General features: G+C 47.1%; 1 long non-coding RNA gene across 1 annotated transcript; it reads right to left on the bottom strand.

Annotated features, from left to right (window-relative positions):
- Positions 1–12,342: 12,342 nt before the first annotated feature.
- LOC114610930 lies at positions 12,343–16,861 on the bottom strand. The gene is made up of 3 exons (XR_003709754.1): positions 16,624–16,861; positions 16,127–16,197; positions 12,343–12,447 (listed from the first exon to the last, which is right to left on the bottom strand). It is a non-coding gene; the product is annotated as an uncharacterized LOC114610930 (long non-coding RNA).
- Positions 16,862–25,986: the final 9,125 nt, after the last annotated feature.

The raw sequence follows: 25,986 nt of genomic DNA, 5'->3' as shown, positions 1-25,986 counted from the left end.
CTCTGCTCGGGAATCTTCAAAGCCTAAAGAAGCAAGAAGCACATGGTGGCCCCTTGGGTGACAGAGGAGGGCTCTGAGGCTTATTATTCCTAGGGAGACAGAAAATGAGGTTCAGGGAGGACCGACAGCCCTAAAAACCCGTGGAGATGGCCTCTGAGTCTGCTTTGCACGTGTCTCCAGAAGGACACAACATCCTGGACAGTCAAATAGTTGGCCAGTGTGCCCATCTAGTCTTAAGGCTCGCTGGGAGCTTCTCGTTATGGGTAAGCACTGTCACCTGTATCCCCATAGCTGCAGACCAGAGCAGGTGACATTTACACAAGGGACAAAGCAGCTTCCATGCTCAGCTCAGAGGCTCATAACCATCTGGGTAGGCCACCCTATCTCACCAGGGTGTCATGTCCCAGAGTTTCTGGAAAAATACTAGGGACTGGGCATCATTGTAATCACCGTGTTCCCACTGACCCATTTTAAGGATCCTGCCTCACAGGAGTTTGCTTTGGAAGAACAATTTTCAGGGAACTGGGGAGACAGCTCAGTGGTTAAAGTACTTGCTGTGTAAGCGGAGGGGCCAGAGTTGAGATTCTCAACAACCATGGAGATGCTGATGCTGAGTGGGTGTGGCAGTCCATGTACACACACACACACACACACACACACACACACACACGAAAGATCAAACAATAAAAAGAATAAAGGGAAGAATTCCTGGAGAAGACCAAAGCTCCCCCTTCTTACCATGACCCTGTTCTTCCAAGTCTCTCTGCTGCTCTAGGAACAAGGTGAGGATGAATGGTGTTGATAGCTTCCCCAGAGCTGTCTGGACAGGAGGCAAAGCCGTCAGATCACCATGAGTTCAAGACCAACCTGGTCTACATAGCAGCAAGTTCCAGGCCATCTGGGGCTACGTAGTAAGACCCTATCTAAATGAAAAAAAAAAAAACCAACCAAACAAACAAAAACAAACAAAAAAAAAAAACCACAAACAAACCTGAGCATCTTCCAGGGACAGGTATAAGGACTGTTGGCTCAGCTAAGCTGCTTCTGTGCTTGCCATCTTGGACGTGGTGTCCCTTCCTTCTTTCTTTCTAGGCCCCCAGTCTTAATCATTCTTAATGCTTCTCTCTGAGATCAGGTCAGCGTGAAACAGCCAGTGCAGAGGTTTTATTTATTGAGCAACAACTGAAGGCATCGCAGAAAATCAAGTCTAGCTCCTCAACCAGGATTGGGGAGCCCAGTGGGAAGCAGTAAATGGATGGCCAGCAATAACTGAGGAGGGCAAAGACAGCAAACGAATGGGCAAAGCACGGTGGGTACAAGTCTACACAGGACGGGGAGAACACCGGCTGGTGGGTGTGAAGCTGGGTTTTCCTGCAAGAGACACCTAGAGAGAAAGAGAGGGGAAGGTAAGAGTTATTTAGGCATAAAGAAGGAAGAGATGGGAACCAGGTGGAAACTGCTTCAGGAAGCTAGAGGAAGGTTGAGGAGGAGAGGGACAACACAGGGACATACAGAATCACCTGCGATTACCACACTGTGATGTCTATGGAAAGTTAAGCTCTGGGTCACCTCCCAGACAAGGCAGTGGGGAAGGAGCAATGCTGGCTGCAGCCATCCAGGTCCAGTTTTAGTTGAGACTGGAGCCCTGGGAGTTCAGGTGTTGCTACTCAAAGTGACCACAGATATTGTGTCATTCCAAGGCAGTCTATGTCCTCTGCCTTTGAATCTGTGACTCTCCTGAGATCGATTTTAACCATGGAATTCAGAGTGTCCTGAGACTTGTCTCAACCATTTGATAAGATGGTTACTCTTTCTTCCTCTTAGATCTCAGTGGCCATTCACAGAAGCTTGAGGAGAATGCAGAGGCATTTCCATGATCATGGAAGTCAGCCCACATGCTCTGGCCAACAACCCCCAAAGGACCTTCAACCCACAGCCAGCATCAACTGCCACCCACGTGGGAGAGATATGTTGGATAGTCCTGCTGAATACCCAGAAGACTGTAGCTCCAGCTAAAACCACCCTCCTGAGCCCAGTCACCCTACAAAACCCTCATCCATGACAGATGGCTGCTATTCTGAGACACCAAGTCCAGGATGATAGATAACTGAGATGCCACACCTCTGATGCTCCAACCTTTAAGACCAAGACAAAGGTCACCCAACTCCAGCCAGCTCCCCGTAAGAGGTCATGCCTATAACAGCTCAGGGCACTTAAGACTGTAACTTCTCTAACAGGTTCCCTAACCCCCAGTCCTGACAGAACCTGTTGTTTGAAATACTTGGAAGGAAATAGAGACAAAAGACATAGGAAACCTGCCATATGACCCCTGTCATCAAGAGGTTTGCTACATGAAAAGACAAAGGCCCCTTTCTGCCTCCATTTCTCTGAACCTTGCCAGCCTAAGACTGTTCCACAAAAGCACACAGTTTTGTCCCCCACAGAAAACTAGCACACAAACTCAGGTCACCTGTCCCAAGGTGAAACGGATCCACTAGAAAGCCGGAATTTGTGTCTGGTCTGAGTCATCCAGAGCCTGTGTTCCTAACCGTTCCTCAGAACCACCAGTCTCCTGAGAGCCACAACTGGGCCTGCAGATCTTCAAGTGACGTTAGGCAGAGTCAACTCTTTGGGATTCTTTCCCTATGCAAGGGGATCTCGTCTGTATTTATCTAGGTGTTTGAAAAGGTAATAATGCACCCACCTTTCCAACTCTTCCACACTGGAGAAAACAGTCCACGTAGGACATTTAAACTTACCAGATCCAACATGGCAGGAGCTGGTCTCAGATGGAAAGAAGAGGCAGACAGCCTTCTGAGGAGACTGCACTGCAACCAGGCCCTTCCCTGATTGAGGGTATGGTGTTCTGAAGTGGGGACTTGCAAGCTTGTCGTTTGTACTTCAAGCAGGTGATGCTCGCCGGCTGCCCAGTTCTGCTCTTGCTGAACCAAGGCCTCAGTGGACAATAAGCCAGCGAGTGACCATGGCTGTGCTCCATTCAATCTTGTTTACAAGGCAAGTGACAGGTCAGAGTCAGCCTTTGGACTCGAACTTGCTGATGTAGTAAGAGGTGGGCTTTAGGAGCACTGATGCAGGAGTCTGCAGGTAGGAGATGTCCTAGGGAGGAGGTTGGTGAGAAGGCAGGTTTTTTTTTCCTTTTTTTTTTTGTTTTTTGTTTTTTTTTGTTTTTTATAAGCAGTGAATAAAAAATCTGCCAACATATTCTTCTGGCTTTGGAAAACTAGCATGGCAGGTATGAGCTTGGGCATACATAAAGCTTCCTGTTCAGTTATTTGCAGCTATGGAAGTGATTTTGAGAAATATGCTGAACACACACCATGCACACACGCACGCATGCATGCACATGCACACTCACAGACACCAGGAAACTTTCCAGCAGGGTGAGCAGGTGGCTATCTGTGCTCTGGAGAGGGGCTGCATAGAAACAGTGGCCTACAAGGGGTTGTGGATGCTGGTGGTCTCACTCTCCTCCAAATACATATACACATATGTACATATACACATATACATCATATACACATATATGCATATACGCATATACGCATATATGCATATACGCATATACACATATACACATATACACATATATACATATACATCATATACACATATACATCATATACATGTGCATATGCATATGCATACACACACACATACACACATACATGTGATAGATAGATAGATAGATAGATAGATAGATAGATAGATAGATAGATCACAAACAGCATTGAGTTTGACGTCTCTGTGGCTGTCCACAGTGACACTTCCATGTCCTTGGGAACTCATTCCCCTTAATAAAGTCTAACAGAATGGACATTTTTTGAGAATACAAAGAGTGGATGTTGCGTGATCCAATCTGCTTGGGGATGTGTACAAGGTCTTCCTTGGAGACTTCCAATAACCAACTGTGTATCAGGAGACTGCAAAGTCCTGGAGCAAAAAAAAAAACTGTTAATCTTGATTAACTCTGAGTTTTACAAACTCAGCCGGCCACAAAAACTTAATAGCTCATAGGTTAAAGCACGAGGTCTGGATCCAATAGAAGAAGCACCATACCACCTAATGCCTGGGCTTGGTGTGGAGAGCGCGGGAAGAGCCTGCATGTGTGAGCCACACAGGTGTGAGCCACACAGGGCCTGCACCCCTAATACCATGTACAGGGTATAGCTACTGAGCTCCACACACCCAGAAAATGCTGCTGAAGAGAATATAGAGATACCTCAGGGCTTTTTCATCTATTAATTCTCAAAGAAGCTAGCTCCGTAACTTGAAGTGTTAGAAATACTGCATCTGTATTTGCAGAACTGTTTTTATTCACAAAATCATGGTCCACGTTCCAGCTGTGGGAAGGTGGAAGCATCTCCTGTGACATGGCAGGGCCTCAGGGAACTTTCCAGCAGAGTGAGCAGGTGGCTATCTGTGCTCTGGAGAGGGGCTGCATAGAAACAGTGGCCTACAAGGGGTTGTGGATGCTGGTGGTCTCACTCTCCTCCAGGCAAGACCCTTTCAAGCCCCCTCCCACAAAGGCCAGAGGCCCCCGATATTGACCCATGCTTTAAGCCCTTGGATACTTCAAAGAAAGAAGATTAGGAGGCAGACTCAGAACCCGCTCCCCAGAGAGAATCATTTGTCCAGAAGTTGATATTATTGATGCAAGTGGAAGCCACGAGGAGCATGTAATTTCTTTAATAAAAGTCAGATTGAGACTGGCCAGGGCTCCAGAGTTTTCCTGCTTTCTCCCAAGCATCCCTGGGGCCAGCAGCCTCCTGTGATCCCCGCAATGTTTGATCAGCTATGCATCTTCTCCAGGGCAGCTCGGGCAATGAGCATGGATTCTCTCTCTGGCTGTCTCCAGAGTTTTCCTTAAATTCTTTGTTTCCTTCAGAATTCATTATGAATGACATAATTACATCTCTCTTCTGATCTGACTGAGCACATACCTTAGCAATGGTGATCTGACACTGGCTGTGTAAGGAGACTGCCTGTGTCACTTCCCCATTCTGGGCTCTCTGTCCAATTGGACTGCTCCTCCCCAATGTCTGTCTTATTTGAGGCACTGAGAGAACTCTGTAACTTAGGAACTGGGAAGACATTTGAAGAAGCAAAAGGCTGAGTTTCAGAAAAGCACTGAAGTCTCTGAGATGGGAGCTTCTGAGGGGAGACATACCACCAGTGGGTGTCACCAAGACAGCCTCCTGTCCCCAAGCTCAGACCTTTTGTTTCGAGAGAGGATCACTTGCTTAAAAGCGAAGGTTTGAGCCTTGCATAGTGGTGCACACTCACAGTCTCAGCTTTGAGAGGCTGAGGCTGAGGCTCTTGAGCTTGAGACCAGACTGGGTTATGGAGTGAGACCCTGCCTCAAAACAAAACAGAAACAACAAAATTGTCTTTTTTTTTTTTACAACAAAATTATCTTTTTTTTTCTTTTTACAATAAAATTATCTTAAAGCTAACATTTTACTGGGCAGCTGCCTCCATCCACAACGAAACAAGAAAAAGGGTTTGCTAGATAATAAATCGATTAATAGAAGAAATTTAATATTAGAGACAGATACAAGAGAACTCATTCATTCATTCATTCATTCATTCATTCGCTTATCCATTTGATTCTGTTTCTCCCTGTGCCGGGTTCTACTCTAGTTGACGTAATTACAGGGAGTGAGCAACAATAGCTTACATTTGTTAAGGACATCTTATGAGATAGTATTATCCCAGTTAGTACCATCAACGCTTATTATTAATTACTTTACAGAAGAGGAAAATGAAGCTCAGAGAGGCTCAGTGACTGCCCAAGGACCTAATACAAGCTTTTAATGGTAGCATTTCTGAAGACAAAGCTCTGAGATTTGGCTAAAGTGCCACACTGTCACCAATGGCTGGCTAAGATCCTATTTATCATTGAGTTTGACTAGCAGGGGAGACAGGAGTTGGGAATAAAGGCACACAGATACACATTAAACAGACAAGATGGTTTCAATCAACAATGAGAATTCTGGAACACCTCGGGTACAATGGCATGAGAGGCAGGTTCAAGGGGAAAGAACCTGGAAGTCTCCCTTTCTCAAGGCCTTCTGTGGTTCTTCTCATTATACCATTAACAGGTAGCACCTTAGCACCACACACCAACCCTGGGCTTCCCACACAGGTGGGGCTAGACCATCAGGTATGAACAGAGTCATTCTGTGGGGGACACCCAGATTCACCAGCAAACTTTCCCAAAGATTAGGAAACACTAAAACACTCAACTAGAAGCAACTTGAGTCAACCCCTACCAAAGGCAGTGACTGGTATGGACAGAGTAGAGATGTGGACACCTCATGGGGCAACCTAAAGAAAGTATTATCCCAAACTACCAAGTGTGGGAACCTTCACACTAAAGAAAGAAATGACAATTATGGATGGATGGAGGATGGATGGATGGATGGATGGATGGATGGATGGATACTGGATGGGTGGTGGATGATGGATAGATGAATGAATGGCAGATTAATAATAGATGGATGGATAGAAAGACATAGATAGATAGATAGATAGATAGATAGATAGATAGATAGATAATGGTAGACATATAAATAGAAAACAGATAAGTAGGTAAGTAGATAGACAGACAGACAGATAGATAGATGAATATGATAGACACACAGATAGCAGATATGCAGACAGACAGACAGATAGATTGATAGACAAATGAATAGGTGAATTGGTGACTAAATAGCTAGATAAATACCCTCATTGTCTGGTGAGTTTCTAAACTCCCGAAATCCTAGCAAGGTTTATGGAGGCCAGAACTTTGAACAATTTTCTATAAAATTTTCCATCAAAAAAAAAAAAAAAACCAAAACCCTCCAACGTAACATGCAAGAACAGAAAGTCTCCCTCACGTAGGATGGTGTAGCACACCCATCTGAGAAAGGAAACCTCGCCGTGAGACATATGGTGGAAGAGACAAGACTTCCATGCCCATTTGCGTAAGATTGATAATCCAAACCATCTCTCCGCTGGGGTCTTCTCTGATTGAAACGATGCTTCCTTTCATCCCAGCCAGGAGGAGGAGGAGGAGAGTCATGCTTCCCACTCAGGCTGCTGTCTCATCTGCTGGACCAGCCTGTGAGCTTAGCCAAGTTTCATTAAAAATCATTGGTCTTATAACTTTTTTTTTTTTTTTTGCTTTAAAGGGTCTCATATGGAAGCAATATCACGATCAGATTGTAGCCAAACAGAGCCCGTGGGTATCTGACCCACTGCTGCTTCGTACGGGATTTAAGGTAAAGGGCTCATTTGTTTCCTCTGAGTGTTAAGTGAATATCTCAGCAAAGAAACCTCCACTTAAAGAGACTGAAGAACTGGTCCCACTCTCATGGTTAGGACCAGAAATCCACCCCCTGCTCTTTCTGTGGAGTCTGATTCCTGGACAGTCCCATGATCCATCTCCAATGGATCTTCCACACTTTCCAGGGTGGTGGCCATCGGCAGCTCTTCTTTGATTAAGACTGCTGGGTGGATCAGAACGTCAGCCAAAGTGTAAATAAAGTCTAATCACACGCAGCCTTTGCACACGTATTTTAACAGCCCCCCACCCCGCCCTCTGATAGGTTGTATTTCATTGACTTGGAAGAAACACTGCATTATCTGGGGAAACAGCACAGATGTTGCCTAATGAACATTTCTGTTTATGCTTTGTATTAAGCTCTCATGAAACATTTATGCAAATCTCACATTCACGCAAGGTGAAAGAACCCATGGTGTTATGGAGCCTACAGCAGGGAGACTTTTGTCTTGTTACTTTGGTACTGCCTTTTTTCCACTCCAGTGTTTTATGGGTGCTTGTGTAGCTCCAGGGAGGGGGAGCAGTTTGGAAGGACACAAGGGCCCTACAGATTTCCGTCTCCTCTGCTTTTGGTTCTGTTATCATCCCTTCCAGCTGACTTCACATTTTATGATGCTAATGGCGGGTGTATGGTTTTGAGTTTCTCTGCTGTCAGCTGGTCAGTGGGTCTGAGGGATATATTTAATAGAATCTGACAGCTGATGGAACTGGCTGCATTGAAAGCAGATTTGATATGTGGAGTGAATATGGAGACCCTGGGACCACCATAATAATGGCCCTTCTCATCCGGCTCACGAAGCCAATATAACTCTTTCTCTGTACATACCATGTGCATAAAGGACATGACTTATGGATGGCTTCTTCTGTATGCTGATTTGAAGGTCATTTAGATAGCATGTCAAAACAGATTAGCTGCCTGATGCAACCAAGAAATTAGGAAAAGAACTTTCTGTAACTCTGTCCACTGGGGCACAAGAGTTTATAGGCAGAGTGGACACAGAGAGGCTCAGACTGTCTAAGAGGGGCCATGCCAGTGGGACTCCAAAAGAAGGCAAGGACACCTTGTGAGAGCATCCCAGACATGATGGGGCTGGGGACAGGATGAAGTTGCAGCAACAGACGTCTTACACGTTGGGGTGGGCTTCAGCTGCATCAGCCTGCAGCGCTAGAACCTTCGTGGAATCAGCACACAGAGCTATGCCGTGCGGTAGGAGACGGCTGCACACTCTTCTGGCCTGCTTGCCACCCCCCCCCCAGTTGCTGGAAAAAAAGCAGCATGTATGAGGTGATTATTCTAGGCTGCATTTCGTCTGTGTGGTCCCAAGAGTCCTAAGGTGCCAAGTTTTACTCCTCCTACCAAACCCATTCCCCAGATGCAGAAACTAAGAAACGGTCACATAGTGATGGATCCAAAATTATAGCGAACAAGTTGGGCAGCAGAACTCAGAGCCCAGTGACGCTCTTCTGCTTTGCTTTCCGTTTTATGCTCAGCTCACAATGTGTGTGTGTGTGTGTGTGTATGTGGTTTACATGTGTGTATGTATATGCATGCATGTACACGTATGCATCCATGTGTGTGTATTTGTGTGTGCATGTGTGTACATGTGTGTGCATTTGCATGTGTGCATGTCTGTGTGTGTACATTTGCATGTGTACATGTGTGCAAGCCTATGCTCATGAACGCATGTATGTATGTATATGTGTGTGTGTATACATGCACACACTGATCACATGAATGTACAGACAGATGAAAGCTCTTGGACACCAATGTTCCCATAGAGATCAGCCTACCCTGTTGGTCACATCCACATGCCTAGGTCATGGTAATTGTCGTTTCTTCCTCTGCCACACCTGTGTCTCCCTTCTATACCTCAGGGCCCTTCTACTATCTGAGAGAACCCTGTACTGGTTTACACCTTCATTCTGACCTCAGAGTTCACTTCATCTGCTCCTGCCCACAAGCCTCCCTCTGTTCATGTGTCAGGGAAGCCATTGCTTCATCAGTGACACCTTAGACAGCTGACTCCTCCTGAAACCTTCTGTTCACCCTTCGTCATCTTCTGACACAGAAGGAAAATGTGTTGGAGAAGTGATCGCCTGTGCCCTGGGTACCTGAGGAAAGCAGCCGGATGTTCGAGGACAGCCTCTTGCTGCCTGTGAGATTTAGGTCTGAAGCATAAAACCTACTATTGATTTGAGGCAATGTGACCAGTTTTGAATGTCCGTTAAAGCCCAAGGCCCAGCATCACATAATCAATGTCTCTTCCCTCTCTCTCCCTCCCCTCCCCCTTCTCTCTCACTCTGTAGCAAATGCATGTGTCGTTACCTCTCCTGCATCTATCCAGCCTAGCCTTTCATTGTACCTTAAGTGGAAAGAAGCACCTGCTGGGGCTTTGGTGCTTTAAGAAGGCAGTCCCATGGAGAAGGAATAATCAAAACACAGTGCCCATTCCTTACAGTCCAGAGAACTTTTGAGAGAACCAGAAGTGACTGTGTGACAATAAAAGGAGCTGGGAAGTGAGGAGAGAGTGATATGGGCTTATTCAGACAGGCATTTTTCGAACAGTAACAACCACCGAGGTTCATGTGCCGCAGGGTGGTCCAAGCAGAGCATCATCACTATAAAGAAACATTAGCAAGGAATCCCAGCCTTTCGTCTAAGGAGGCTGAGGAGGGTGCAGAGGCTCAATCTCAGGAGGCTGGGTAGATCTGGGTGATCATAAAACAGTCTCTGCTGACTTGAGGGTAGAAGAAGATATGTGGGTGAAGGCCAGGCAAGCACAGAACAGGCCATCTCAGCAGACCAGGTAGGCCAGGATAATGGCTGAATCAAGAAGTGGCAAGGATGCAACTTAATGACAGACATTCACAAGGAAAACAGCAAGATTTGCTAAGGAACACAGTTGGTGATGGAATGGGAGGGACATGATGATTGACAGTGTCCTCCCAGCCCCTGGCAACCCTAGCACTGGGTGTGGCTTACTGTGTGGGGTATTTAAGTTGATTAACTTCTCTGAGCTCCTGTTTCATCACTTATAATATGAAAGTAATGGAGAGTTTGCTGTTGCTTTTCTTGTTTTATCTTATAGGATGTTGGGGCCCAATATTGAAAGAGTGTCCCGGCGCTCCTCTGATAAGTGTGATGAACTTTGGTAGTATTGACTGATGTGTTTTCAGTAGCTGCTTCATCATGCTTTCTTAAGAGACATTGCTTGCAGTACAAGCTGTTTCCAAGAGTCAGCAGGGTTACTATTCCCATACAGCAAGACTCAGGCTTGGAAAAGTGTGCACCTCTCAGATCCCCAAGGAAGGGTCAACTCTAATGGAAAAGTGTCCACGCTGGGACTTAGACAAGGGTGATATTTAGACACTAAGAGCTGAAGGACCCCGTGAGATGCACAGAGAACACAGATGGGAGAGGCCCATCTGGATGTGACTTACAGAATATGAGGGAGAGAGAGACTTGATTGATAAACCTTTCCAGTGGTTCTTTGCTGACCTCAGCAGCCATCTTCCTGAGGTGAGGACCAGGGAGGTGAGAAGTGGACCATCCAGCGCCAGTCAGGGCTGAGGCTATGATAGTGGATTCCTGTGCAGCTGTACCTTGAGACTTAATCCCAAAGCAGACCACCACAGCAGCTCCTGGCTGCAGAGCCTCCATAGCTGTTAACTCCCATCTTCCTGTCCCCAGCCCCTCCCTTCTTATACTCTGTTTACCAATCTCCCCCTTCTTTCTGAGATCACCTGTTGCTGGGCAGATCTCTGGGATGGTCCTCATCATCCAGATCTGGGACACCATGTTTGGTTCAGGGACAGCCATACTGCCTACAGTGACCCAATCAGAAAACCTCTCAAAATTTAACAGGTATCCAAGCTAAGACCCTGCTCCACACCACTATCCTGGCTAGAAATAAAGGGACAGATGGTAACCATGTCAGTAAGGATATGGAGAAGCCAGGACGTTTGTGCACCGTAGATAGGAAAATGGAATGGCCACTATGGAAAACAGGCAAGCAGTACCTTAAAAGGAATGCTGTAGGGTTACTATATATGTATACAGAAGATATGTATATCAGTGTCCTCAGCACATTTCACAGAAGCATTGTTAACAAAATCCAAGTGTGTCCATCACACTGGCCTGTAGGCAAGTCTGCATGGCATTTTCTAGATTAATTACTGATCTAGAGGTATGCAGCCCACTGTATACCTCTATACAGTGCGATGCCATTCTCAAACAGGTAGTCCTGGGCTGTATAATAAAGGCTGAGCAAAGTATGGAGAGCATGCCTGTAAGCGGTGCCCATCCATGGCTTCCGCACGGCTTCCACCTCAGTTCCTGTGTCCAGCTTCCTGCCTTGAGTGTCTGCTCTGACTTCCTTCAGTGGTCAATTGTGATCTGGATATGTAAGCCAAACATCCCCTCCCCGGCAAGTCAGTGCTAGCCGTGGTGTTTATCATGACCTGCATTGGGACATCTTAGGAGTGGAGGGTTTTGCTTCTTTCATAGACATGCTTACGTTGTTTCCCAGCGAGCTCCCAGACAAGCTCCTGGAGCAGAAAGCAAGGCTTATGATGGACTTAGAATGATCTCAGGACTGCTAGGTGTGAATGAGAAGACAAGAGATGGCAGTAATGATAAGAGAGAAAGGAATGGGAGGGAGAGAAAGAGGGAGGGAGGATGCTAAGGTCCAAATACCTGTTTAGAAATGTTAAATGGTGATAGCAGAGGAAGTGAGATTATCATCATCACCATAGTTATCAGCAGCAGCATCACCACCTCCACCATCATCATCATTGCCATCCAAGGTGGGATGAGAAAGTCTCCTGAGTGGGAGAAAGAATCTATAAGCTACATCCTGGGAGCTGTTCACTTGCTTTTGTAAATGAAGTATTGTAGCTGTCTGGGGTGGGGGATGAGCTGACTCTGGTGATGGTTCTCTGAGACAAAAACAGAAACATGACTGAGTTTCAGGGATATCGTGTATTTATTGGTTGATTTTTAATATGTGTCTGTGGGAGTTTGACCTGAACATGTGTCCATGTGCCACATGCTTGCAGTACCCGTCGCGGCCAGGAGGGGGCACTTGATATCCCTGGAACTGAAATTAGAGATGGTTGTGAGCTACCACATAGGTGTTAGGAATGGAACTCAGGTCCTGTAGAAAAGCAGCCAATGTTCTTAACACCTGCTCCGTCTCTCCAGCCCCATGGTGATACAGTTTCTAGATTCCATAAATGTTTCATTCCTTGAAGGTGGGAGGTAGGGGGTTGGGGGTGGAACAAACATGTATCCATTGGGCCACACATTAGGGAAAAATCTTAGGATAAGATGTTTCAAAACTAAAGCTTTCTGATGGACTGAGATCCAGGAATTAAGAGCTGAGAGGCAGCCAACTTCCAGTCAGGTCCTGGGCAACCTGTGGGGAAGGCCTCAGATATCTCCCCTTGCTTTCTAGGAAAAAATAAAATAAGACATCCTCCAGGTGGCTGATAAATGCCACAAAAGAAAGGATTCAAACACCAGGAGAGGGAGTGTGAGGGAGACATTGCCGAGCCGAAAACCGAAAACCTTAAAGCTAATTTCTCATAATTGCAGTTAGTGTGATTATAATATAATACAACTGTCAAAAAATAATTCTGGAAAGAGATTAGACACAATGTAAAAATATATTAATTATAATATTCTGATTTTAAAAACCAGATGGGGCTGGAAAAGGAATTGATGTAATACTGGTAATTACAGCTTCCATTTTTAGAAGTTACTGTGTATTATGCACAAAAATAATGCTACATAAATATTGTTTTTCATATGCCTCTGTGTATATCTCTGACACTAATTCCTTAAAGTAAGTTCTTAGACAGCGAAGCTAGCTGTGAGCACCCCCAACTGTGGACACAGGAGACTTTGAACTGTCACCGTAAGTGTAAGTGTGTGTGTCACCACAGTCACCCCAAGTGTGAGTGTGCAAACTGCCACACTCTTGCCAGTTCTGCTTGTTACCATTTTGCTAGTATTAATTTAAACAGTGCATTAGAAATACAGAAGCTCGGCCATTTTATTTTTTTTTATAACAAACTAGAGCAATCTGGAAATGGTTTGTTGTAGCATAGCCACCTTTACAGATTGAAGCCTTCTTCTGCTTCTTCTGGTACACACACACACACACACACACACACACACACACGAGGGGAGTCTTTTCCTGAACAGGCCTCCACCAGAGTTGCAGGGAGCCAGATTTCATAGCATATAAATAACAATGGCCACTATGAAATGCTTTCTTAATGAATTAAGAATTAATTAATTAATTAATTAATGCTTTCTTAATGAATTAAGGTCCATTAAATCACCCAATGCATGTCCCCATGCTGGATGTCCTGAGTTCTTAAAAATCATATTCACAAAGGGTGTTAGAGGCTCCAGAAGTTTCTCACAGTCCAGAACCCAGTGAAAGTGCACACCATCATCAGCTGCTCAGAGATTATTTGTGCCCGGAAGACAAGGATGCAGCAAAAAGAAGGGGAGTATGTGGGTGCCTTGCTCAGCCATGCCCAAAGAAGCTTCCTCCTGCAGGAGACAGGAACAACACAGAGACCCACAGCTGGACAATTCGCAGGGAATGGAAGGTTCTGGAGCACTCGGCCCTAATTGAGATGCCTTCATCAACCCCCACCCCCCATGGAGGAGGAGGGAAAAAGAGGAAGAGGAGAAAGAGGAGGAGGAAGAGAAGGAGGCAGAAAGATTGTAGGAGTCAGAGCAGAGGTGACATCACTGAAACAGTGTTTTCTAGGGCTAATATACAGAGGAACTTGCAGAGGCTGACAGCGTTCACAAAACCTACCTAGGTTCAAGCCAGACAAATTCCTGCATGAAGGAGGGGACTGAAAGAGGCATAAAGTCTCACCCCTGGCTAAGAAGGTTTTTTAAACTGATAGCTGGTGGGAGGAAGAAAATGAGTTGCCTTCAATGGAGTGGCACTGGGCATACCAACCACACTCCTGGGCAGGCCACATCTGGCCAATACAACTGGACTCAATTTTTTCTTAAGAGAGAGAAAGAAAAACATAAAATTGGAAGGTGGGAGGGTCTGGGAAGAGTTAGGGGAGAGGAACGAATATGATTAAAATATATTTTGTTGGGACTGGAGAGATGGCTTGGCAGTTAAGAGCACTGACTGATCTTCTAGAGGTCCTGAGTTCAATTCCCAACAACCACATGGTGGCTCATAGCCATCTGTAATGTGATCCGATGCACTCTTCTGGTGTGTCTGGAGAGAGCGACAGAGTGCTCATATACATAAAATAAATAAATAATTTCATATATATTCATATAAATTCTCAAGGAACAAATAAAAATATTTTGAAAGGGAGAGGGATCCAGAAGACAATGCTTCCAGAGGAAGGAGGTGACCGACACTCCTACCTAGCTATGGTGCCTATGAACCATATCAAGGACAAGCATGGAACAGTCACCTACAGGTACAGTAGTGGCACACATACCTTGGTGGAAACCAATGGCTCTCTAATTGGACTTAAGACATAATCAAAAAGAGGAATACCGTGCCTGGGACTGGAAACCTAGCTAACTATTCAGTGCTGGTGAAGTCATGGTTCTTGGAAAAAAAAGCTACAACCACTAATTTACTAAACTGGCATCATCCCTAACAGCAATGTGTAAACATCTGTCCTTATATCAACAGATAAATATGGTCTTAGACCCTAATCAAGGAAACTTCTCTGGGCAGTAGATGGGGAGCGCTCCAGAAAATCACAGCCACTAGATATGCAGAGCTGGGAGGCCAATCCCAATGGACACACCTACTAAGCACTCCTTCACTTTCCATGTCCTGTGGAAAATGGAGCAGAAAGGTTGTGAGCCACAGGATCAGGAAGTTAGCCGTGAGTCTCTGTCTCCTACTAACACCAAAAGCTATGCATCCTAAGTCTCGCCAACATAAGCCCAAACATGAGCTGAACAAGGAGGATACCAATGAACATGCCCAAGTGCACAGGGAAGAAGCCCACAGGGCCTCAACCCCGCATAAAAGGCCTATAGGTAACTAATTAAACCTGAGACAGACAGATGGCTCTTCCCAGGAAAGAGCACACCCGTTGGTTGTCCAGCACCAAAGATCCCTGAGAACATTACATATACAGTAACACTGTATTATCTCAACAGGCTACATTTAGGAGCGGATAGGTATATACAAAGTCATATATGCATACAGGGACAATTGATTTACAAAATGAGGCTATGAATCTGAAGGAGAGTGGGAAGGTGGGATGTATGGGAAGGTTTGGAGGAAGGAAGGAACGTTATCATTAAAACACAATCTCAAAAATTAATAACAAGCAAGGGGAAGGGAGGATCTGGGGGAGATGGTTCAGTTGGTAGGATACTTAGTGTATAAACTTGAGGACATGAATTTAATCCCCAGAAGCCACGTAAAAAAGCAAGGCATGTAAAAAAGCAAGGCACGGTGACTCAGCACTTAAATCCCAGCAATGGGCGGTAACTCACACAGATCCCTAAGGCTACACAGCCAGCCTGCTTAGTGCACATGGTGAGCCAGGCCAGCGAGCTGCTCTGCCTCAAAAACAAAGCAGACATCTTATTTTTTATAAAGAATGATACTTCAGGCTGGCCTTTGGGCTCTACACATGTTCACACACACACACACACACACACACACACACACACACACACACACCAAAAATGAAAAAGAAAAGCTACAGTCCCTATTCTGTGTTTAAAATATATACAGTTAATAAGGACAGTACCGTGAGTTAATAAGGCATGCTGTCCAGATTGACTTCTCTTTTCTTCTTCCCGCGTGCCCTTAGGGTCTCTTCTTCAACGTCGTTTGCATGTAATAAAGAAAGGCAACAGATGTGTTTGGATAAAGGAAAGAGGTAGAGACACAAACAGACCTGTGACTCCAGTCCACAGGCCACCACAGTCCTGCCACCATCTGCCCTATGCTTCTGCATGGAGAAGTTGATCTTTTGAGCTGTTTCCTTGTGTGAATCTGGCAGTCTTGTGGCTTTCCCACCATTGGTGGTAATGCTTCTCACAGTGGCATGGTCACTTGATGTCCCCAGTGAGCCCAGCCTTGTGAGGAGTCTGAGGGCCCTGGACTTACCTTCCACATTTACTCGGCATACCACCACAGTTCTGGTAATGAGCTTCAGCTGCTTTGGCAGGCTCTGTACTTATGTCTCTGTTCTGCAGGAACGGGGCCCTCAGGACTCTTAATGCATGGGGAGGCAGGAGTTACCTTGTCAGCAAACTAGAAGTTCTGAAGTCTCCCCAGTAACCAGACAGTAGATATACTCTGAAGACTTGTTGAGTGACAGAATAAGTGACTGAATGACTGAATAAAGCATGTTGCTTTCCCTGGGTGACTCGCTTTTCTGAGGTTCCTTTTTATCCCAGTTCCTCCCGGCCTGGGCCCTGCTGAAGCCTGGATCGTGCCTTTCTCCTGCAACCAAATGCTCTGTGACCTAGAGCAGAGTTCCAAGCTCAAGAAAGCTTCTGATCTTCTGATCTGTCACAGTGCGGGCCACCAGGCCCCTGCTCCACCCAGGTCCTGGCTCAGCTCTGTCTCACCTGGGCGACCTTGACATTGCCCAGTCTCCTTCCTCTGGAGTCAAAAATCCCACGGAAGGCCTTCCTGGCCAGAGCTGCAGCTCGTGGGAGCGCATTCCCCATCCTGCTGATCCCCACACTTTGTTGGCCCCTCATCCCAGGAGATCTGGTGCCTCAAAGGGAATTATAAACTGATCAAAAATTATAAACAGATTGAATTGGCCCCAGGGAGCAGAGCTAGTGTCTTCTCCATAGATACCCCGATGTTAGGATGACTGCTGACTGATCGGCAACCAGGAATTCCCAGAACTGTTTTCAGGGCACTGGAGGGAGGCATGGCTGCCCTCCACTCAGCGTCAACGAGACTTAGCACATCTTGCTCTATCAAAAATAACAGACCACGGAAGCGTAACCTCTCCCCAGAGCAGATACGCATTTGCGAGGCAGCGAAACTACATAATTACAGACATAACACGCTAAAAATAGGCCCTGTGCCCGCACAGGCAGCCAGAGTGTGGCACCCCAGCACAGTACTGCCACGTGTGGCAGTATTAATAGGGGCTGTGGCACCGTCCCAGGTGACAGATGAGGTGACTCGTGGGACTACAGCCAGCAACCACAGGGATCACTAAAGTGTTGTGCTACTTGGTGTCTGTCCAAGGACTGTGGACCTTGTCTTGAGGACAAGACAGGGCAGGGGAGGCTGGTACTCCACAGTTCAGAGGCAACTGGGGCTCATTGTGATTGTGGGTCTCCAGACAGCTAGGAGGAAGGCTAGGCGAGATTTGAGGTTCTCCATACAATCACTGCAAGCTGTGTTGAAGGGTTTTACCCTGCCCCAAGAATATGCAAACTAACTGTGTGTCAATTAGAGATATTTTTTTTTTCACAGAAGTCATTGCACAGCTACGATTGTCAGATTTCCGCCTTGCTGTATTCTTGCAACTACCCTGTTTGGATAATAGGAACGTTGTGCTTAAAGCATGTGGCCTTCCTCACACACCCAGCGACTGTGTGGGACTCTGGCTATCCTCCTGACACGACCTCTTATCTTCTCGGCTAGCCAGCTTTATGCCTGGTTGGTTCTGGGCAGTGTTCAGAGGGACCAAGTGGACAGTGGGTCTCCTACGTTCTCACCTCCAGAGTGGCATGATATCAAGTCTTCTGCACGCCAAAGTCTGGTCAGGCTCTAGGTGTCTATGAAGGAACCGATTACATTATCTTGGTAGGAGAAGCAATGAAATTCCAAGGCTGCATTTATTCTAAGACATCTCATTTAATTTTCAAAAGGGCTCCAGAAGAAAGGGATCATTATTTATACTTTCTAACAAGAAGCTGAGGCTCAGAGAGGTTAAACAACTCTCCCGAAGCCACACAGCTAAGAGGGTCAGTCTACGTGTCAATGGCCTCTGCTCCACGTCCCTTACCTTTGTAGAGTATAATTATAAAAATCAATCTACACTACGGCCAGCCGGCACCGGCAACGGCGGGCTCCTCACCCCCATGGAGAGCCCCAAGCGGAGTTCTGCCCAGGTTCCTGTGGTTAGCTGCTGCTCCCAAGCCAAAACGGGGATAGCCATGGCGGCAGAAAGACCGACCGCCTTTGCCTCTGCCTAGCCGGCCATAGCGTAGACTGACCTCAAAGTAAATTTTCTTCTCCTCTGCGTCAGCATCTCCAGTTGATTTACTAGGTCCGCCATTTCCTCCTGACTTCCCATCATGGCTAACCAGGGAAGGAATGAGAGAGCCTTCTAGAACACCTTCAGGGTACAGTACAGCTGCCTTGATGATTCTTTCATAATCTCGTTCCCAGCTGGTCCAAGCCAGGCCCTCAGCCCTGTGTCTACTAGGCCAGAGGCTCACATCCGAGGGGCAGAGGGCTGCCCAGGATTGTAGGCCTTGGGTCAATGCTGCAGTAATGAGGAGCCTGGGCTCCGCCAGCTGCCTCAGCTGCGCCCGGCACTGCCGACGGGCTGACCAGAGCAAAGCTCACAGCTCCTCCCTGGCGCCTTCTGAAGCAGCTGGTTTTTGTTTTTCGTAATGGTTGGAGCGGATGGAGGCGGGGATTGACTAGATCAGTAAACGGCAGGACAGGTTCTCAGGCTCCAGCTGTTGGGCTCCAGGGTCCGATGCTCCTTTTGCCTGACTCACTGGTCACCTCCCCAGCCAATGAGGAGTCTCCAGTAGAGACAAGGGAAGCTTTCGGCAACGGACTTTGCGCCACAGGCCCTCTTCCTCCTGAGTAAGCTCCCACACCCTGTCACCTGACACTTGCCCTATACCCCCACCCCCAGCCTCACAGATGCAGAGGCCTGAGAACAGGCCCAGGCACGTCTCGGTTTCTTCCTGGAAGCTCCACAGAGATAAGGAGCAGACCACCTTTCTTCCCGCCCTGGGCTGTCCTCCAGAACGTTCTCTAAGCCTGGTTGCTTGGGGCATGCGGCATCATCCTCCCAAGTAGAAATGGAGGAGTCGCAAGCTCCCAGATTTTCTTATCCCCCCACCCCCAGGCTTACTGTCCTCTCGACACATCTAGGGTCATTCGGGAAGAAGGATTCTCAACTCTACGGCATTTTCTTAACTTGCGGTTGATGCGGAAGGCTCGTTTCGGACCATGCCGTCTCTGGTCCGGTGGTCCTAAGTCATATAAGAAAGCAAGCCGAGCCGCCATGAAGAGCGAGTCGGTAAGCAGTGCTCCTCCGTGGCCTCTGCCTCACGTCTCTTACCTTTGTGGCGTGTAATTATAAAAATCAATTCCCTATATTACGGCCAGCCGGCTAGGCAAGGCACCGGCAACCACGGTCTTCCCGCCCCCGTGGGAAACCCCAAGCGGAGGTCTGCCCAGGTTCTCACGGTTAGCTACAGTTCCCAAGCCAAAATGGGGATAGCCATGGGGGCAGAAAGACTGCTGCCTAGCCGGCCGTAGTATAGGTTGATTTTTATAATTACTCATTACGACCTTGAGTTCCTGCCTTGATTTCCTTAAATGATGTACCGTGATACGGAAATGTCTGAGAAATAAATCCCTTCCTTCCCAAGTTGTGTTCTGGTTACCATGGTGTTTTCATAGAGCAATAGAAAGCTCAACTAAGATACTGATCAAAGCTGGGAGTGCTTTCTTTCCCGGACACACAGAAGACCATAGGCGATGGTGGATGAAGGGTGAGACCACAGCGGCTGACCAGGCCTGGGTCGCAAAGCTCTGACGTCATAGCCAGACAAATACTTTCTTCCACACTGCACAGGTCACACACTTGCCTAGCCTTGTTTCAAAACACATGCAAGGCAGGGTATGGCGGCACACGCTTGTGATTCCAGTGAGGCCAGCGGGGACAAAATAACAAGACAAAACCTTATTGTCTTTCTTAAAAAAGAAAGCCAACGTCTAGCAAGCACAAATCAGAAAGCTTTCTAGTCCCACACCAGCAAATGAAGGGAAGGTGGATTGCTAGATTCCTTGAGTGGATACAGGGGGCAAAGATGGAGGAGCTAATACTCAGAGGGTAATGGTAAAGGAAGTCAGCCAGAAGCCTGGTCATCCGTCCCAGCATGCCTTCTTGTTCCAGAGCAGGGAGAACATGGTGGGAGCCTGATACTCACAGACTCCAGTACACCTTGACTCAAGCCACCTGGTCCCACAGTGTGTCCTCTTTATTCACTTGTTTATTTTTAATCTGACATTCCCATGGTAATTTGTGTTTTTAAAATTTATTCTCATATTGGTTGTGGTAAAATACGCATGTAGCCACAGTCACCATTTTTAAGTATACTGTTCTTGTCTCATTGCTAGGCAACTATCACCACTGGCCACACAGTTCTGTGTGTGTGTTTGCCTGTGTGCACGTGTTCATGGGTCTGCACCTAGGTCTGAGTGTCTGGTGGTCAGAGGACAACCTCATGTGTTGCTCCCTGGGGAGCACTCACCTTTTTATTGAGGCAGGTATCTCATTAGCCTGAAACTTGCTAAGTAGGCTAGGTTACCTGTTCGGGAAGCCCAAAGGATATTCCTGTCTCTGTCTCCCTAGTGACTTTCACGTGTGAGCCTCCTTGACTCTCTTTACCCAGGTTCTGGGGACCAAACTCAGTTCCCCACACTCACAAGGAAAGTGCTTTACTAATAGAGACAGCTTCCTAAACAACCCCACCCCCTACCTTCCACCCCCTTCAGAATCTTGGAAAACTCAAACTCTGACCCCATAAGAGAACAGCCCATCCTCTCTCTTCTGACCTCAGGCAACCAGCATTCTGCCTCCCATCTGTAGGTTTCAGACCATTCTAGGTATCTCAGGTAAGTGGGCCCCCGAAAGATTTGTCTTTTTGTGATTGGTTTGTTTAATTTAGCATGCTGTCTTTAAAGTTGAGTTACCTCACATGGCAACACTGCCCTCTTTAAAAGGCTGAAGGATACTCCGTCATGTGACCACTCCCTGGGGCAGAGACCCTGCTTCACTTTTGTGAGTGGTGCTCACAATTAGTTAGATTCTGGTTATCAAGTTGTAGTGTTGGGAGGCAGGGGCTATAAAATCGATCCGTGTTTTCCTCAGAGACTGGAGTAACTTGTGGGGTAGTTTGCTCTTGAGTGAGCAGGTAATTCTGAAGCAAAGTGACCCCTCCTTTGTTCCTCTCTACCCTTTTGAATAAATATAAAGTTATGATCCAGTGAACATATAAATCAATTGTTTTGGCTGCATAGTTCTGAAGGTTGAAGAGTCTGTAAGTATGGTGCGGGCATCTGGTGTGGGTCTTATTGCATCCTAATGTGGTGGTGGCAGAGACCATTTCATGGGAGAGGAAGCAAACGTGCTCACCAAGTCTCTCTTAGTCTTCTCGTAAGGCCACCAATGCCTACAGGGCTCCCACCTCTACAGTTGGTCTCATCGAAGCCCAGCTACCTCCCACCAAGGGCCCCTCTCCAAATTCCATCCATAACAGAACTCAGGAAAGCCCATCATTTGTTTCTAACATGTGGACTTCACAGGACAAAGACAAACACACAAAGTCAAATTAGGCTTGCTCTAAGAACAGAGACAGGAAATAGCCACACCCATGTCCCATAGACCACTGGGTTAGAATATTCTTGGTTGCGTAAGCTTATGATTGGGCGAGGCAGATGCATTTTCCTGCCTTGGGGCCTAACTTCCAGAAAGTCTGCCTTAAGGTCCAAGACTTCCAAAGAGCATTTCCTGACAGTAGGTGTGCGGCCCTGGACACCACATCAGGAGCCCTGGGCTGCAGTCATCCCCTGGTGATCTGGCCACCGTGGCTCTGTCTCTATCTTTGCCTTGCTCAGTTCTCCAGGCAGGATGACGTATGAGTCTGGCTAACTTCCCGCAGATGCAGTAGGTTAAACGGGAGCGTGCTTCCAGAAATATTCCATGGATCCCAAAGGGTTCTGCAGACATCCTTAGGACAGAGTCAGCTTGGAGAGGCTGATGTCTTCCTAGCCTCTGACAGCATCACAGGAGCAGATCAGGGCTCGCCTGCCTGCCGGGGAAGCAGCTGTTGGGGCCGACATGGCGAAAGCAAAGGCTAGAGACATGCTATACACAGGGCCTGGGGTAAATGACGCCCTCACCCCAAGTACTGCCTGCCATCTTCACCTCTAAACCCCTTGTGGGGAGGAGACTTGCTGCTCTCTCTGCCTCTTGGCATCCACTGGGGAGGAAAACAGAGTCTGAGTGGCAAGTCACTTCACCAAGCCCTGATTTTTCCATTCCGGCCATTAGAAAGAATTTTGCTTTAAAAATGATTAATAATTGTGAATCCATACAGCAAGTTATACATTAACAATTGCGGGGCCCCATAGACAAGAACAAAAGAAGCTTCATTACCACGTTTCATTCATCAAACTTCTAACAAGAATGGCATTACTTATGCACCTTTGCCTTCCAGCCCTGAACAATAGGCCACTTCCTAGGACTTTGTGTGACCTAATAACAACCCCCAAAATGAATATGTCCACCTGCAAGGAAAAACATTACCCTGTACTTACAATGGCCCACTGAGCTACAAGGAGGAGATCCTTTTAAAATTCCCTCTGGGGTTGCAGTGACCAGGAGGGCAACCGTCAGCACCAGGCCTCAAGGGAAGCAACCATATGATGTCCTTGCTTGGGGTAAGCCTGTGGTGGTTCCAAAAATAACACCCTGAAATAGATGGGCCAATGTGCCAGGAAACAGCACTCCTTGGAGGGTAATGTCCTCCACAGCGAGCTGGCTGGGTGAGTGAGTGATTTACATGCTGGCCTCCCACAGGTATTATGGGCTTCCCTCACATAGCTGTGGGCCCCACAGTCTAGGCCTTGCAAGTGTCCCACCAATCTAAGGCTAACTCTGCCATCCGTGGCAATTTTACACAGACTGTGGGCTCTTTCACTTGGCTGTTATCCTTTCTAGAAGCCTCCCCCAGAAGTGTACCTTATATGTCTCCAAGGCTCACTCAGTTCTTTCCTCTCAGCTCCAGGCAGTTTTCCATCTCACTCAGCATTTCCAGCAGCTGGGGTCCAACCCAGCAGCAGCAGCTCCTGACCTCTGGTGCCCCTCTGGGTACTCAGACACAAAGAGCAGCTCCTTTCTCTTGTCCAGAGCCATTTCCTCTGGAGGAATGGAGCACACAGCACACTTGAGCAAAAGCAAGTTCCTGCTGGGGAGGTCTCAGGATGCACCGACCTGAGTAAGAGACATGGAGGACAAGGTTCCTTCTAGAAGGCTGAGAGGGCCAAACACAAAACAAAACCAAGCAAGCATTCAATCACCATGATGAATTGTTATGTGCTAAAGAAAGTAAGGGGGCGTGGCCCATGATGGGGGGGCGAAGCAGCAGAGTGGTGCTCCCACTTCAGAGAAGTGCTCCCACTTGCCTGTGTAATTTATTTTGTATTAAAGTAGCAAACGTGTCCCCTCCAGACAGAAATGACACGTTCACAGGTAACACATGTGGCACAACTTCAGGAAGTTCCTCTGGCCTGGGAGTGGGTACACGTGGATTGCATAGTCGGCACAGTAAGCAACAGTGTGCCATCCTCACATGAATATTTAGAGTGCTCTTAGACAGCTGACCCTGACTGAAGAGACCCAAGGAGGGGTGCTGCATGCTGCTTTGTGCCCCCATCTCCCCTCACCCAAGGTTCTTCATTGAAGCCACACTTCAGAGTCTTCAGCATCTTTGAGAAAAGCCCACCCCTTCACCCCATGACCCTCTTTGCTAAGACTCTTTTGTGTTTGACTTTGGCGGCTGAAGCATGCTGGGAAAGAAGATGTCCTGTTTCGAAAACGAGCTAGGCCTCTTTCTTCTCCCTGAGATTTCTCGCTTCTCTCTTGCCTTGCTGCTGTCTCTCCCCATCTGAAGACCCGCTGTGTGGCCAGTTGGCCCAAGCCTAGCTCTGGATTTCTGATTGTTGTATTAAAAGCCTGAGAAAACTGATAGCTGGAAAAATTCTGTTTTGCTTTCTGAGGCTTCCGTCCAAGGACAATTGCTCCTTTGTTGTTGGCCTAAAGCAAGGTAGAACATTGCAGCTTCGGGAACATATAGTTGAAGAGGCCATTTACCTCATGGTGGTCCAAAAGCAAAGCAGGAGAGAAGAGGCCCAGGGGCATGTGTCCAGTGATCCACTCCTCACAGTAGACCCTGCCCTCACCATCTCGCAAGGACACCACCACATTGCACCTCTGTCAGTAGACTGATTTGTTGGTAATGTCAAAGCTCCCATGATCCAGTCACTTCTCCAGAGCCCATTGTCTGAGCATGCAGCATTGAGAACCACAAATGAGTGACAGTGCCAGTCATAAATACAAACAGGTGACCAGCATTGGCCACCACACTTTCAGACTCGTCATCGACATCAAAGCACTCTTTCTAGCCTGTTCTCGTCGAATCCCACCTTGTCTGCTATGGTAGCTTTGTAATGTGTCATTTTAAATGCGTCCCCCTCCAAACATCACATGTCCTCCCATGGGTCTTGCCTCACCATGTGATTCTGTCTTAGCAAAACTCCATGTAAGTCTGTATCAACTGACATCACTCTGCCAACCTGGAAGAGCCAAGAAACCGCAGCATATCACCAGAATTTTTTTAGTACATTTCTCTCTATGAAGTCACTATGAACTGAACCAAGCTTAGCAATGCAACGTAAGGTGAACCAATACGTGTGTGTCCTTATCAAAGAATCCTTTATCACGTGTCCTTTCATGTGCTTGTTTTAGCAAAACACCCTTTCACCTGTGTGTGCTTCAAGAAAACACTCCTTCATGTGTCTGCCCCAGCAAAACACCATCTGACACAACGGACTTCCAACAAAACCAGAAGTTACCATTTCAGGCAGTAGCTGAGCCTTCACTTTACCATCCCACGATCCTTTTTCACTCCAGACTCCAGTGAGATCAGAAACACCAAAAATGAACACAGACTCCAGTCCATCCTGGGCCTAGTTCTTTGATGAGTTCCCGCTTGCTCTTGTGCCCCTCTCTTGGCCCACCTTCCCTTCTCAGATGCTACCAACGGCAGAGAACATTTGAGAGAGCTCAAAGACCACACATAAGCTCACAGCTCTGTGACACCTACAGTGTCACCTTGGTGGCTCCCCCACTCTCACTACTGTGTTTCCACATTTGTTGCTTCTAGACTCTCACAGCAGGCCTCTTTCATTGTATTCCCATGGATTTGTTTTACATTCAGAGAATTTTTACCCCAACAAAATGATTCATTGACAAATTGATTCCCTGATACTACTGACACCACAGTTCTGTTGAACTGTAGTACTGAGGGTTGGGGTGAGCACATTTCCCTGCTCTGAGCAGACATCTTGGAGTGCCCCAGCTTCCAGATAGTTTAGAACATCCACACATGTACATCACTTCCTACAGAGAACTGAAAGGACACTGCCACTCTGAGTGGCACAAAACGCTGGCATCTTCCATGAGCCGGCACCCTAGTGCTTCCCATAACTTTGCAGAGAAAAACAGGCTAAGCAGAGTGCCTTTCTGTTCTCCAGGAGAGGAGACTGAGGCTTGGAGACTTTGAGGCTTAGGAGGTATTGTCCAAGTTCCTCTATCTT

This window comes from Grammomys surdaster, unplaced genomic scaffold, assembly GCF_004785775.1.
Source record: "Grammomys surdaster isolate TR1022 unplaced genomic scaffold, NIH_TR_1.0 126063, whole genome shotgun sequence".
Classification (NCBI taxonomy): domain Eukaryota; kingdom Metazoa; phylum Chordata; class Mammalia; order Rodentia; family Muridae; genus Grammomys; species Grammomys surdaster.
The sequence above is the reverse complement of the archived record's forward strand: the minus strand, read 5'-3'. Positions and strand labels throughout refer to the sequence as shown.